The following is a 17,288-nucleotide window of genomic DNA, read 5'->3' as shown; positions in this document are numbered from 1 at the left end:
CACTCCACTCCACTCCACTCCATTCCACTCCACACCGGTACATTCCATTCCATTCCATTCCATTCCATTCCATTCCGTGCTTCTCGGGTACATTCCGTTCCGTTCCATTCCATTCCATTCCATTCCATTCCGTTCCAGTGCACTCTACTCCACTCCACTCCACTCCACTCCACTCAGGTACATTCCATTCCATTCCATTCCATTCCATTTCCATTCCCATTCCATATCCATTCCCGTTCCATTTCCATTCCCGTTTCTTTTCCATTCCCGTTCCATTTCCATTCCAGTTCCATTACCATTCCCGTTCCATTTCCATTCCCGATCCATTTCCATTCCCGTTCCATTTCCGTTCCCGTTCCATTTCCATTCCCGTTCCATTTCCATTCCCTTTCCATTTCCATTTCATACCATTCCGTTCTGCTCGGGTACATTCCATTCCATTCCATTGCATTCCATTCCGTTCTGCTCCTGTCCATTCCATTCCATTCCATTCCGTTCCATTCCGTTCTACTCGGGTAGATTCCATTCCATTCCATTCCATTCCATTCCATTCCATTCCATTCCATTCCATTCCATTCTACTGGTGTCCATTCCATTCCATTCCATTCTATTCCATTCCATTCCATTCCATTCCATTGCATTCCATTCTATTCCATTCCATTCCGTTCCGTTCTACTCGGTTACATTCCATTCAATTCCATTCCATTCCGTTCTACTCGGGTAGATTCCATTCCATTCCATTCCATTCCTTTCCATTCCATTGCATTCCATTGCATTGCATTGCACTCAATTCCATTCCATTCCATTCCATTCCATTCCATTCCGTTCCGTTCAACTCGGTTACATTCCATTCAATTCCATTCCATTCCGTTCTACTCGGTTACATTCCATTCCATTCCATTCCATTCCATTCCAATCCATTCCATTCCATTCCATTCCGTTCTACTCGGGTACATTCCATTCCATTCCATTCCATTCCATTCCATTCCATTCCATTCCATTCCATTCCATTCCGTTCTACTTTGGTACATTCCATTCCATTCCATTCCATTCCATTCCATTCCATTCCATTCCATTCCATTCCATTCCATTCCATTCCATTCCATTCCATTCCATTCCATTCCATTCCATTGAATTCCATTCCATTCCATTCCATTCCATGGAATTCCGTTCCATTCCATTCCATTCCGTTCCGTTCCGTCCCGTTCCGTTCCGTTCCGTTCCGTTGCGTTCCGTTCCGTTCTACTCGGGTTGATTCCATTCTATTCCATTCCATTCCATTCGATTCCATTCGATTCCATTCGATTCCACTCCATTCCATTCCATAGAATTCCATTCCATTCCATTCCATTCCATTGAATTCCATTCCATTCCATTCCATTCCATTCCATTCCATTCCATTCCATTCCATTCCATTCCATTCTACTGGTGTCCATTCCATTCCATTCCATTCCATTCCATTCCATTCCATTCCATTCCATTCCATTCCACTCCACTCCACTCCACTCCACTCCATTCCACTCCACTCCACTCCGGTACATTCCATTCCATTCCATTCCATTCCATTCCATTCCGTGCTTCTCGGGTACATTCCGTTCCGTTCCATTCCATTCCATTCCATTCCATTCCGTTCCAGTGCACTCTACTCCACTCCACTCCACTCCACTTCACTCTGGTACATTCCATTCCATTCCATTCCATTCCATTTCCATTCCCATTCCATTTCCATTCCCGTTCCATTTCCATTCCCGTTTCTTTTCCATTCCCGTTCCATTTCCATTCCAGTTCCATTACCATTCCCGTTCCATTTCCATTCCCGATCCATTTCCATTCCCGTTCCATTTCCATTCCCGTTCCATTTCCATTCCCGTTCCATTACCATTCCCGTTCCATTTCCGTTCCCGTTCCGTTTCCGTTCCCGTTCCATTTCCGTTCTCGTTCCGTTTCCGTTCCCGTTCCATTTCCATTCCCGTTCCATTTCCGTTCCCGTTCCATTTCCATTCCCGTTCCATTTCCATTCCCTTTCCATTTCCATTTCATTCCATTCCGTTCTGCTCCTGTCCATTCCATTCCATTCCATTCCGTTCCATTCCGTTCTACTCGGGTAGATTCCATTCCATTCCATTCCATTCCATTCCATTCCATTCCATTCCATTCTACTGGTGTCCATTCCATTCCATTCCATTCTATTCCATTCCATTCCATTCCATTCCATTGCATTCCATTCCATTCCATTCCATTCCGTTCCGTTCTACTCGGTTACATTCCATTCAATTCCATTCCATTCCGTTCTACTCGGGTAGATTCCATTCCATTCCATTCCATGCCTTTCCATTCCATTGCATTCCATTGCATTGCATTGCACTCAATTCCATTCCATTCCATTCCATTCCATTCCATTCCATTCCATTCCGTTCCGTTCAACTCGGTTACATTCCATTCAATTACATTCCATTCCGTTCTACTCGGTTACATTCCATTCCATTCCATTCCATTCCATTCCAATCCATTCCATTCCATTCCATTCCGTTCTACTCGGGTACATTCCATTCCATTCCATTCCATTCCATTCCATTCCATTCCATTCCATTCCATTCCATTCCATTCCGTTCTACTTTGGTACATTCCATTCCATTCCATTCCATTCCATTCCATTCCATTCCTTTCCATTCCATTCCATTCCGTTCTACTCAGGTTGATTCCATTCTATTCCATTCCATTCCATTCCATTCCATTCCATTCCATTCCATTCCATTCGATTCCATTCCATTCCATTCCATTGAATTCCATTCCATTCCATTCCATTCCATTCCATTCCATTGAATTCCATTCCATTCCATTCCATTCCATTCCATTGAATTCCATTCCGTTCCATTCCATTCCATTGAATTCCATTCCATTCCATTCCATTCCATTCCATTCCATTCCATTCCATTGAATTCCATTCCATTCCATTCCATTCCATTCCATTCCATTCCATCCCATTCCATTCCATTCCATTCCATTCCGTTCTACTCGGGTTGATTCCATTCTATTCCATTCCATTCCATTCGATCCCATTTGATTCCATTCGATTCCATTCAATTCCATTCGATTCCATTCCATTCCACTCCATTCCATTCCATTGAATTCCATTCCATTCCATTCCATTCCATTCCATGGAATTCCATTCCATTCCATTCCATTCCATTCCATTGAATTCCGTTCCATTCCATTCCATTCCGTTCCGTTCCGTTCCGTTCCGTTCCGTTCCGTTGCGTTCCGTTCCGTTCTACTCGGGTTGATTCCATTCTATTCCATTCCATTCCATTCCATTCCATTCCATTCCATTCCATTCCATTCCATTCCATTGAATTCCATTCCATTCCATTCCATTCCATTCCATTCCATTGAATTCCATTCCATTCCATTCCATAGAATTCCGTTCCATTCCATTCCATTCCATTCCATTCCATTCCATTCCATTCCATTCCATTGAATTCCATTCCATTCCATTCCATTGAATTCCATTCCGTTCCATTCCATTCCATTGAATTCCGTTCCATTCCATTCCATTCCATTCCATTCCGTTCCGTTCCGTACCGTTCCGTTCCGTTGCGTTCCGCTCCGTTCTACTCGGGTTGATACCATTCTATTCCATTCCATTCCATTCGATCCCATTCGATTCCATTCGATTCCATTCATTTCCATTCGATTCCACTCCATTCCATTCCATAGAATTCCATTCCATTCCATTCCATTCCATTCCATTCCATGGAATTCCATTCCATTCCATTCCATTCCGTTCTACTCGGGTACATTCCATTCCATTCCATTCCATTCCATTCCATTCCATTCCATTCCATTCCATTCCATTCCATTCCGTTCTACTTTGGTACATTCCATTCCATTCCATTCCATTCCATTCCATTACATTCCATTCCATTCCATTCCATTGCATTCCATTCCATTGAATTCCATTCCATTCCATTCCATTCCGTTCCGTTCCGTCCCGTTCCGTTCCGTTCCGTTCCGTTCCGTTGCGTTCCGTTCCGTTCTACTCGGGTTGATTAAATTCTATTCCATTCCGTTCTATTCGATTCCATTCGATTCCAATCGATTCCATTCGATTCCATTCGATTCCATTGAATTCCATTCCATTCCATTCCATTCCATTGAATTCCGTTGCATTATATTCCATTCCGTTCCGTTCCGTCCCGTTCCGTTCCGTTCCGTTCCGTTGCGTGCCGTTCCGTTCTACTCGGGTTGATTCCATTCCATTCCATTCCATTCCATTCCATTCCATTCCATTCCATTGAATTCCATTCCATTCCATTCCATTCCATTCCATTCCATTCCATTCCATTCCATTCCATTCCATTCCATTCCATTCCGTTCTACTCCGGTTGATTCCATTCTATTCCATTCCATTCCATTCGATCTCATTCGATTCCATTCGATTCCATTCGATTCCACTCCATTCCATTCCATTGAATTCCATTCCATTCCATTCCATTCCATTCCATTCCATTCCATTGAATTCCATTCCATTCCATTCCATTCCATTCCATTCCATTCCATTCCATTCCATTGAATACCATTCCAATCCATTGAATTCCATTCCATTCCATTCCATTCCATTCCATTCCATTCCATTGAATTCCATTCCATTCCATTGAATTCCATTCGATTCCATTCCATTCCATTCCATTCCATTCCATTCCATTCCATTCCATTCCATTGAATTCCATTCCATTCCATTCCATAGAATTCCGTTCCATTCCATTCCATTCCATAGAATTCCGTTCCATTCCATTCCATTCCATTCCATTCCATTCCATTCCATTGAATTCAATTCCATTCCATTCCATTCCTTTCCATTGAATTCCATTCTGTTCCATTCCATTCCTTTGAATTCCGTTCCATTCCATTCCATTCCATTCCTTTCCGTTCCGTTCCGTTCCGTTCCGTTCCGTTGCGTTCCGCTCCGTTCTACTCGGGTTGATTCCATTCTATTCCATTCCATTCCATTCGATCCCATTCGATTCCATTCGATTCCATTCGATTCCATTCAATTCCACTCCATTCCATTCCATAGAATTCCATTCCATTCCATTCCGTTTGAATTCCATTCCATTCCATTCCATTCCATTCCATTCCATTCCATTCCATTCCATTCCATTCCATTCCATTGAATTCCATTCCATTCCATTCCATTCCATTGAATTCCGTTCCTTTCCATTCCATTCCGTTCCGTTCCGTTCCGTTCCGTTGCGTTCCGTTCCGTTCCGTTGCGTTCCGTTCCGTTCTACTCGGGTTGATTCCATTCTATTCCATTCCATTCCATTCCATTCCATTCCGTTCCAGTGCACTCTACTCCACTTCACTCCACTCCACTCCACTCCGGTACATTCCATTCCATTCCATTCCATTCCATTTCCATTCCCATTCCATTTCCATTCCCGTTCCATTTCCATTCCCGTTTCTTTTCCATTCCCGTTCCATTTCCATTCCAGTTCCATTACCATTCCCGTTCCATTTCCATTCCCGATCCATTTCCATTCCCGTTCCATTTCCATTCCCGTTCCATTTCCATTCCCGTTCCGTTACCATTCCCGTTCCATTTCCGTTCCCGTTCCGTTTCCGTTCCCGTTCCATTTCCGTTGTCGTTCCGTTTCCGTTCCCGTTCCTTTTCCATTCCCGTTCCATTTCCGTTCCCGTTCCATTTCCATTCCCGTTCCATTTCCATTCCCTTTCCATTTCCATTTCATTCCATTCCGTTCTGCTCGGGTACATTCCATTCCATTCCATTGCATTCCATTCCGTTCTGCTCCTGTCCATTCCATTCCATTCCATTCCGTTCCATTCCATTCTACTCGGGTAGATTCCATTCCATTCCATTCCATTCCATTCCATTCCATTCCATTCCATTCCATTCTACTGGTGTCCATTCCATTCCATTCCATTCTATTCCATTCCATTCCATTCCATTCCATTGCATTCCATTCCATTCCATTCCATTCCGTTCCGTTCTACTCGGTTACATTCCATTCAATTCCATTCCATTCCGTTCTACTCGGGTAGATTCCATTCCATTCCATTCCATTCCTTTCCATTCCATTGCATTCCATTGCATTGCATTGCACTCAATTCCATTCCATTCCATTCCATTCCATTCCATTCCATTCCATTCCGTTCCGTTCAACTCGGTTACATTCCATTCAATTACATTCCATTCCGTTCTACTCGGTTACATTCCATTCCATTCCATTCCATTCCATTCCAATCCATTCCATTCCATTCCATTCTGTTCTACTCGGGTACATTCCATTCCATTCCATTCCATTCCATTCCATTCCACTCCATTCCATTCCGTTCTACTTTGGTACATTCCATTCCATTCCATTCCATTCCATTCCATTCCATTCCATTACATTCCATTCCATTCCATTCCGTTCTACTCAGGTTGATTCCATTCTATTCCATTCCATTCCATTCCATTCCATTCCATTCCATTCCATTCCATTCCATTCGATTCCATTCCATTCCATTCCATTGAATTCCATTCCATTCCATTCCATTCCATTCCATGGAATTCCATTCCGTTCCATTCCATTCCATTGAATTCCATTCCATTCCATTCCATTCCATTCCATTCCATTCCATTCCATTCCATTCCATTCTACTGGTGTCCATTCCATTCCATTCCATTCCATTCCATTCCATTCCATTCCTTTCCATTCCATTGCATTCCATTGCATTCCATTCCATTCCATTCCATTCCATTCCATTCCACTCCACTCCACTCCACTCCACTCCATTCCACTCCACACCGGTACATTCCATTCCATTCCATTCCATTCCGTTCCAGTGCACTCTACTCCACTCCACTCCACTCCACTCCACTCCGGTACATTCCATTCCATTCCATTCCATTCCAATTCCATTCCCATTCCATTTCCATTCCCGTTCCATTTCCATTCCCGTTTCTTTTCCATTCCCGTTCCATTTCCATTCCAGTTCCATTACCATTCCCGTTCCATTTCCATTCCCGATCCATTTCCATTCCCGTTCCATTTCCGTTCCCGTTCCATTTCCATTCCCGTTCCATTTCCATTCCCTTTCCATTTCCATTTCATACCATTCCGTTCTGCTCGGGTACATTCCATTCCATTCCATTGCATTCCATTCCGTTCTGCTCCTGTCCATTCCATTCCATTCCATTCCGTTCCATTCCGTTCTACTCGGGTAGATTCCATTCCATTCCATTCCATTCCATTCCATTCCATTCCATTCCATTCCATTCCATTCTACTGGTGTCCATTCCATTCCATTCCATTCTATTCCTTTCCATTCCATTCCATTCCATTGCATTCCATTCCATTCCATTCCATTCCGTTCCGTTCTACTCGGTTACATTCCATTCAATTCCATTCCATTCCGTTCTACTCGGGTAGATTCCATTCCATTCCATTCCATTCCTTTCCATTCCATTGCATTCCATTGCATTGCATTGCACTCAATTCCATTCCATTCCATTCCATTCCATTCCATTCCATTCCATTCCGTTCCGTTCAACTCGGTTACATTCCATTCAATTACATTCCATTCCGTTCTACTCGGTTACATTCCATTCCATTCCATTCCATTCCATTCCAATCCATTCCATTCCATTCCATTCCGTTCTACTCGGGTACATTCAATTCCATTCCATTCCATTCCATTCCATTCCATTCCATTCCGTTCTACTTTGGTACATTCCATTCCATTCCATTCCATTCCATTCCATTACATTCCATTCCATTCCATTGAATTCCATTCCATTCCATTGAATTCCATTCCATTCCATTCCATTCCATTGAATTCCGTTCCATTCCATTCCATTCCATTCCATTCCATTGAATTCCATTCCATTCCATTCCATAGAATTCCGTTCCATTCCATTCCATTCCATTCCATTCCATTCCATTCCATTCCATTCCATTGAATTCAATTCCATTCCATTCCATTCCTTTCCATTGAATTCCATTCTGTTCCATTCCATTCCTTTGAATTCCGTTCCATTCCATTCCATTCCATTCCTTTCCGTTCCGTTCCGTTCCGTTCCGTTCCGTTGCGTTCCGCTCCGTTCTACTCGGGTTGATTCCATTCTATTCCATTCCATTCCATTCGATCCCATTCGATTCCATTCGATTCCATTCGATTCCATTCGATTCCACTCCATTCCATTCCATAGAATTCCATTCCATTCCATTCCATTTGAATTCCATTCCATTCCATTCCATTCCATTGAATTCCATTCCATTCCATTCCATTCCATTGAATTCCATTCCATTCCATTCCATTCCATTGAATTCCGTTCCTTTCCATTCCATTCCGTTCCGTTCCGTTCCGTTCCGTTCCGTTGCGTTCCGTTCCGTTCCGTTGCGTTCCGTTCCGTTCTACTCGGGTTGATTCCATTCTATTCCATTCCATTCCATTCCATTCCATTCCATTCCATTCCATTCCATTGAATTCCATTCCATTCCATTCCATTCCATAGAATTCCGTTCCATTCCATTCCATACCCTTCCGTTCCGTCCCGTTCCGTTCCGTTCCGTTCCGTTGCGTGCCGTTCCGTTCTACTCAGGTTGATTACATTCTATTCCATTCCATTCCATTCGATTCCATTCGATTCCAATCGATTCCATTCGATTGCATTTGATTCCATTCGTTGCCATTCCATTCCATTCCATTGAATTCCATTCCGTTCCATTCCATTCCATTCCATTCCATTGAATTCCATTCCATTCCATTCCATTCCATTCCTTTCCATTCCATTGAATTCCATTCCATTCCATTCCATTCCATTCCATTCCATTCCATTGAATTCCATTCCATTCCATTCCATTCCATTCCATTGAATTCCATTCCATTCCATTCCATAGAATTCCGTTCCATTCCATTCCATTCCATTCCATTCCATTCCATTCCATTCCATTGAATTCCATTCCGTTCCATTCCATTCCATTGAATTCCGTTCCATTCCACTCCATTCCATTCCGTTCCGTTCCGTTCCGTTCCGTTCCGTTCCGTTGCGTTCCGCTCCGTTCTACTCGGGTTGATTCCATTCTATTCCATTCCAGTCCATTCGATCCCATTCGATTCCATTCGATTCCATTCGATTCCATTCGATTCCACTCCATTCCATTCCATAGAATTCCATTCCATTCCATTCCATCCCATTCCATTCCATTGAATTCCATTCCATTCCATTCCATTCCATTCCATTCCATTCCATTGAATTCCATTCCATTCCATTCCATTCCATTGAATTCCATTCCATTCCTTTCCATTCCATGGAATTGCATTCCATTCCATTCCATGGAATTCCATTCCATTCCATTCCATTCCATGGAATTCCATTCCATTCCATTCCATTCCATTCCATTCCATGGAATTCCATTCCATTCCATTCCATTCCATTCCATTCCATTCCATTCCATGGAATTCCATTCCATTCCATTCCATTCCATTCCATAGAATTCCATTCCATTCCATTCCATTCCATTGAATTCCGTTCCTTTCCATTCCATTCCGTTCCGTTCCGTTCCGTTCCGTTCCGTTGCGTTCTGTTCCGTTCCGTTGTGTTCCGTTCCGTTCTACTCGGGTTGATTCCATTCTATTCCATTCCATTCCAATCCATTCCATTCCATTCCATTGAATTCCATTCCATTCCATTCCATTCCATTCCATTCCATTCCATTCCATTCCATTGCATTCCATTCCATTCCATTCCATTCCATTCCATTCCATTGAATTCCATTCCATTCCATTCCATTCCATTGAATTCCATTCCATTCCATTCCATTCCATTCCATTCCATCCCATTCCATTCCATTCCATTCCATTCCGTTCTACTCGGGTTGATTCCATTCTATTCCATTCCATTCCTTTCGATCCCATTTGATTCCATTCGATTCCATTCAATTCCATTCGATTCCATTCCATTCCACTCCATTCCATTCCATAGAATTCCATTCCATTCCATTCCATTCCATTCCATTGAATTCCATTCCATTCCATTCCATTCCATTGAATTCCGTTCCATTCCATTCCATACCCTTCCGTTCCGTCCCGTTCCGTTCCGTTCCGTTCCGTTGCGTGCCGTTCCGTTCTACTCAGGTTGATTACATTCTATTCCATTCCATTCCATTCGATTCCATTCGATTCCAATCGATTCCATTCGATTGCATTCGATTCCATTCGTTGCCATTCCATTCCATTCCATTGAATTCCATTCCGTTCCATTCCATTCCATTCCATTCCATTGAATTCCATTCCATTCCATTCCATTCCATTCCATTCCATTCCATTCCATTGAATTCCATTCCATTCCATTCCATTCCATTCCATTCCATTCCATCCCATTCCATTCCATTCCATTCCATTCCGTTCTACTCGGGTTGATTCCATTCTATTCCATTCCATTCCATTCGATCCCATTTGATTCCATTCGATTCCATTCAATTCCATTCGATTCCATTCCATTCCACTCCATTCCATTCCATTGAATTCCATTCCATTCCATTCCATTCCATTCCATGGAATTCCATTCCATTCCATTCCATTCCATTCCATTGAATTCCGTTCCATTCCATTCCATTCCGTTCCGTTCCGTTCCGTTCCGTTCCGTTCCGTTGCGTTCCGTTCCGTTCTACTCGGGTTGATTCCATTCTATTCCATTCCATTCCATTCCATTCCATTCCATTCCATTCCATTCCATTCCATTCCATTGAATTCCATTCCATTCCATTCCATTCCATTCCATTCCATTGAATTCCATTCCATTCCATTCCATAGAATTCCGTTCCATTCCATTCCATTCCATTCCATTCCATTCCATTCCATTCCATTCCATTGAATTCCATTCCATTCCATTCCATTGAATTCCATTCCGTTCCATTCCATTCCATTGAATTCCGTTCCATTCCATTCCATTCCATTCCATTCCGTTCCGTTCCGTACCGTTCCGTTCCGTTGCGTTCCGCTCCGTTCTACTCGGGTTGATACCATTCTATTCCATTCCATTCCATTCGATCCCATTCGATTCCATTCGATTCCATTCATTTCCATTCGATTCCACTCCATTCCATTCCATAGAATTCCATTCCATTCCATTCCATTCCATTCCATTCCATGGAATTCCATTCCATTCCATTCCATTCCGTTCTACTCGGGTACATTCCATTCCATTCCATTCCATTCCATTCCATTCCATTCCATTCCATTCCATTCCATTCCATTCCGTTCTACTTTGGTACATTCCATTCCATTCCATTCCATTCCATTCCATTACATTCCATTCCATTCCATTCCATTGCATTCCATTCCATTGAATTCCATTCCATTCCATTCCATTCCGTTCCGTTCCGTCCCGTTCCGTTCCGTTCCGTTCCGTTCCGTTGCGTTCCGTTCCGTTCTACTCGGGTTGATTAAATTCTATTCCATTCCGTTCTATTCGATTCCATTCGATTCCAATCGATTCCATTCGATTCCATTCGATTCCATTGAATTCCATTCCATTCCATTCCATTCCATTGAATTCCGTTGCATTATATTCCATTCCGTTCCGTTCCGTCCCGTTCCGTTCCGTTCCGTTCCGTTGCGTGCCGTTCCGTTCTACTCGGGTTGATTCCATTCCATTCCATTCCATTCCATTCCATTCCATTCCATTCCATTGAATTCCATTCCATTCCATTCCATTCCATTCCATTCCATTCCATTCCATTCCATTCCATTCCATTCCATTCCATTCCGTTCTACTCCGGTTGATTCCATTCTATTCCATTCCATTCCATTCGATCTCATTCGATTCCATTCGATTCCATTCGATTCCACTCCATTCCATTCCATTGAATTCCATTCCATTCCATTCCATTCCATTCCATTCCATTCCATTGAATTCCATTCCATTCCATTCCATTCCATTCCATTCCATTCCATTCCATTCCATTGAATACCATTCCAATCCATTGAATTCCATTCCATTCCATTCCATTCCATTCCATTCCATTCCATTGAATTCCATTCCATTCCATTGAATTCCATTCGATTCCATTCCATTCCATTCCATTCCATTCCATTCCATTCCATTCCATTCCATTGAATTCCATTCCATTCCATTCCATAGAATTCCGTTCCATTCCATTCCATTCCATAGAATTCCGTTCCATTCCATTCCATTCCATTCCATTCCATTCCATTCCATTGAATTCAATTCCATTCCATTCCATTCCTTTCCATTGAATTCCATTCTGTTCCATTCCATTCCTTTGAATTCCGTTCCATTCCATTCCATTCCATTCCTTTCCGTTCCGTTCCGTTCCGTTCCGTTCCGTTGCGTTCCGCTCCGTTCTACTCGGGTTGATTCCATTCTATTCCATTCCATTCCATTCGATCCCATTCGATTCCATTCGATTCCATTCGATTCCATTCAATTCCACTCCATTCCATTCCATAGAATTCCATTCCATTCCATTCCGTTTGAATTCCATTCCATTCCATTCCATTCCATTCCATTCCATTCCATTCCATTCCATTCCATTCCATTCCATTGAATTCCATTCCATTCCATTCCATTCCATTGAATTCCGTTCCTTTCCATTCCATTCCGTTCCGTTCCGTTCCGTTCCGTTGCGTTCCGTTCCGTTCCGTTGCGTTCCGTTCCGTTCTACTCGGGTTGATTCCATTCTATTCCATTCCATTCCATTCCATTCCATTCCGTTCCAGTGCACTCTACTCCACTTCACTCCACTCCACTCCACTCCGGTACATTCCATTCCATTCCATTCCATTCCATTTCCATTCCCATTCCATTTCCATTCCCGTTCCATTTCCATTCCCGTTTCTTTTCCATTCCCGTTCCATTTCCATTCCAGTTCCATTACCATTCCCGTTCCATTTCCATTCCCGATCCATTTCCATTCCCGTTCCATTTCCATTCCCGTTCCATTTCCATTCCCGTTCCGTTACCATTCCCGTTCCATTTCCGTTCCCGTTCCGTTTCCGTTCCCGTTCCATTTCCGTTGTCGTTCCGTTTCCGTTCCCGTTCCTTTTCCATTCCCGTTCCATTTCCGTTCCCGTTCCATTTCCATTCCCGTTCCATTTCCATTCCCTTTCCATTTCCATTTCATTCCATTCCGTTCTGCTCGGGTACATTCCATTCCATTCCATTGCATTCCATTCCGTTCTGCTCCTGTCCATTCCATTCCATTCCATTCCGTTCCATTCCATTCTACTCGGGTAGATTCCATTCCATTCCATTCCATTCCATTCCATTCCATTCCATTCCATTCCATTCTACTGGTGTCCATTCCATTCCATTCCATTCTATTCCATTCCATTCCATTCCATTCCATTGCATTCCATTCCATTCCATTCCATTCCGTTCCGTTCTACTCGGTTACATTCCATTCAATTCCATTCCATTCCGTTCTACTCGGGTAGATTCCATTCCATTCCATTCCATTCCTTTCCATTCCATTGCATTCCATTGCATTGCATTGCACTCAATTCCATTCCATTCCATTCCATTCCATTCCATTCCATTCCATTCCGTTCCGTTCAACTCGGTTACATTCCATTCAATTACATTCCATTCCGTTCTACTCGGTTACATTCCATTCCATTCCATTCCATTCCATTCCAATCCATTCCATTCCATTCCATTCTGTTCTACTCGGGTACATTCCATTCCATTCCATTCCATTCCATTCCATTCCACTCCATTCCATTCCGTTCTACTTTGGTACATTCCATTCCATTCCATTCCATTCCATTCCATTCCATTCCATTACATTCCATTCCATTCCATTCCGTTCTACTCAGGTTGATTCCATTCTATTCCATTCCATTCCATTCCATTCCATTCCATTCCATTCCATTCCATTCCATTCCATTCGATTCCATTCCATTCCATTCCATTGAATTCCATTCCATTCCATTCCATTCCATTCCATGGAATTCCATTCCGTTCCATTCCATTCCATTGAATTCCATTCCATTCCATTCCATTCCATTCCATTCCATTCCATTCCATTCCATTCCATTCTACTGGTGTCCATTCCATTCCATTCCATTCCATTCCATTCCATTCCATTCCTTTCCATTCCATTGCATTCCATTGCATTCCATTCCATTCCATTCCATTCCATTCCATTCCACTCCACTCCACTCCACTCCACTCCATTCCACTCCACACCGGTACATTCCATTCCATTCCATTCCATTCCGTTCCAGTGCACTCTACTCCACTCCACTCCACTCCACTCCACTCCGGTACATTCCATTCCATTCCATTCCATTCCAATTCCATTCCCATTCCATTTCCATTCCCGTTCCATTTCCATTCCCGTTTCTTTTCCATTCCCGTTCCATTTCCATTCCAGTTCCATTACCATTCCCGTTCCATTTCCATTCCCGATCCATTTCCATTCCCGTTCCATTTCCGTTCCCGTTCCATTTCCATTCCCGTTCCATTTCCATTCCCTTTCCATTTCCATTTCATACCATTCCGTTCTGCTCGGGTACATTCCATTCCATTCCATTGCATTCCATTCCGTTCTGCTCCTGTCCATTCCATTCCATTCCATTCCGTTCCATTCCGTTCTACTCGGGTAGATTCCATTCCATTCCATTCCATTCCATTCCATTCCATTCCATTCCATTCCATTCCATTCTACTGGTGTCCATTCCATTCCATTCCATTCTATTCCTTTCCATTCCATTCCATTCCATTGCATTCCATTCCATTCCATTCCATTCCGTTCCGTTCTACTCGGTTACATTCCATTCAATTCCATTCCATTCCGTTCTACTCGGGTAGATTCCATTCCATTCCATTCCATTCCTTTCCATTCCATTGCATTCCATTGCATTGCATTGCACTCAATTCCATTCCATTCCATTCCATTCCATTCCATTCCATTCCATTCCGTTCCGTTCAACTCGGTTACATTCCATTCAATTACATTCCATTCCGTTCTACTCGGTTACATTCCATTCCATTCCATTCCATTCCATTCCAATCCATTCCATTCCATTCCATTCCGTTCTACTCGGGTACATTCAATTCCATTCCATTCCATTCCATTCCATTCCATTCCATTCCGTTCTACTTTGGTACATTCCATTCCATTCCATTCCATTCCATTCCATTACATTCCATTCCATTCCATTGAATTCCATTCCATTCCATTGAATTCCATTCCATTCCATTCCATTCCATTGAATTCCGTTCCATTCCATTCCATTCCATTCCATTCCATTGAATTCCATTCCATTCCATTCCATAGAATTCCGTTCCATTCCATTCCATTCCATTCCATTCCATTCCATTCCATTCCATTCCATTGAATTCAATTCCATTCCATTCCATTCCTTTCCATTGAATTCCATTCTGTTCCATTCCATTCCTTTGAATTCCGTTCCATTCCATTCCATTCCATTCCTTTCCGTTCCGTTCCGTTCCGTTCCGTTCCGTTGCGTTCCGCTCCGTTCTACTCGGGTTGATTCCATTCTATTCCATTCCATTCCATTCGATCCCATTCGATTCCATTCGATTCCATTCGATTCCATTCGATTCCACTCCATTCCATTCCATAGAATTCCATTCCATTCCATTCCATTTGAATTCCATTCCATTCCATTCCATTCCATTGAATTCCATTCCATTCCATTCCATTCCATTGAATTCCATTCCATTCCATTCCATTCCATTGAATTCCGTTCCTTTCCATTCCATTCCGTTCCGTTCCGTTCCGTTCCGTTCCGTTGCGTTCCGTTCCGTTCCGTTGCGTTCCGTTCCGTTCTACTCGGGTTGATTCCATTCTATTCCATTCCATTCCATTCCATTCCATTCCATTCCATTCCATTCCATTGAATTCCATTCCATTCCATTCCATTCCATAGAATTCCGTTCCATTCCATTCCATACCCTTCCGTTCCGTCCCGTTCCGTTCCGTTCCGTTCCGTTGCGTGCCGTTCCGTTCTACTCAGGTTGATTACATTCTATTCCATTCCATTCCATTCGATTCCATTCGATTCCAATCGATTCCATTCGATTGCATTTGATTCCATTCGTTGCCATTCCATTCCATTCCATTGAATTCCATTCCGTTCCATTCCATTCCATTCCATTCCATTGAATTCCATTCCATTCCATTCCATTCCATTCCTTTCCATTCCATTGAATTCCATTCCATTCCATTCCATTCCATTCCATTCCATTCCATTGAATTCCATTCCATTCCATTCCATTCCATTCCATTGAATTCCATTCCATTCCATTCCATAGAATTCCGTTCCATTCCATTCCATTCCATTCCATTCCATTCCATTCCATTCCATTGAATTCCATTCCGTTCCATTCCATTCCATTGAATTCCGTTCCATTCCACTCCATTCCATTCCGTTCCGTTCCGTTCCGTTCCGTTCCGTTCCGTTGCGTTCCGCTCCGTTCTACTCGGGTTGATTCCATTCTATTCCATTCCAGTCCATTCGATCCCATTCGATTCCATTCGATTCCATTCGATTCCATTCGATTCCACTCCATTCCATTCCATAGAATTCCATTCCATTCCATTCCATCCCATTCCATTCCATTGAATTCCATTCCATTCCATTCCATTCCATTCCATTCCATTCCATTGAATTCCATTCCATTCCATTCCATTCCATTGAATTCCATTCCATTCCTTTCCATTCCATGGAATTGCATTCCATTCCATTCCATGGAATTCCATTCCATTCCATTCCATTCCATGGAATTCCATTCCATTCCATTCCATTCCATTCCATTCCATGGAATTCCATTCCATTCCATTCCATTCCATTCCATTCCATTCCATTCCATGGAATTCCATTCCATTCCATTCCATTCCATTCCATAGAATTCCATTCCATTCCATTCCATTCCATTGAATTCCGTTCCTTTCCATTCCATTCCGTTCCGTTCCGTTCCGTTCCGTTCCGTTGCGTTCTGTTCCGTTCCGTTGTGTTCCGTTCCGTTCTACTCGGGTTGATTCCATTCTATTCCATTCCATTCCAATCCATTCCATTCCATTCCATTGAATTCCATTCCATTCCATTCCATTCCATTCCATTCCATTCCATTCCATTCCATTGCATTCCATTCCATTCCATTCCATTCCATTCCATTCCATTGAATTCCATTCCATTCCATTCCATTCCATTGAATTCCATTCCATTCCATTCCATTCCATTCCATTCCATCCCATTCCATTCCATTCCATTCCATTCCGTTCTAC

This window comes from Gorilla gorilla, chromosome 16 (assembly GCF_029281585.2).
Source record: "Gorilla gorilla gorilla isolate KB3781 chromosome 16, NHGRI_mGorGor1-v2.1_pri, whole genome shotgun sequence".
NCBI lineage: Eukaryota > Metazoa > Chordata > Mammalia > Primates > Hominidae > Gorilla > Gorilla gorilla.
The sequence above is the reverse complement of the archived record's forward strand: the minus strand, read 5'-3'. Positions refer to the sequence as shown.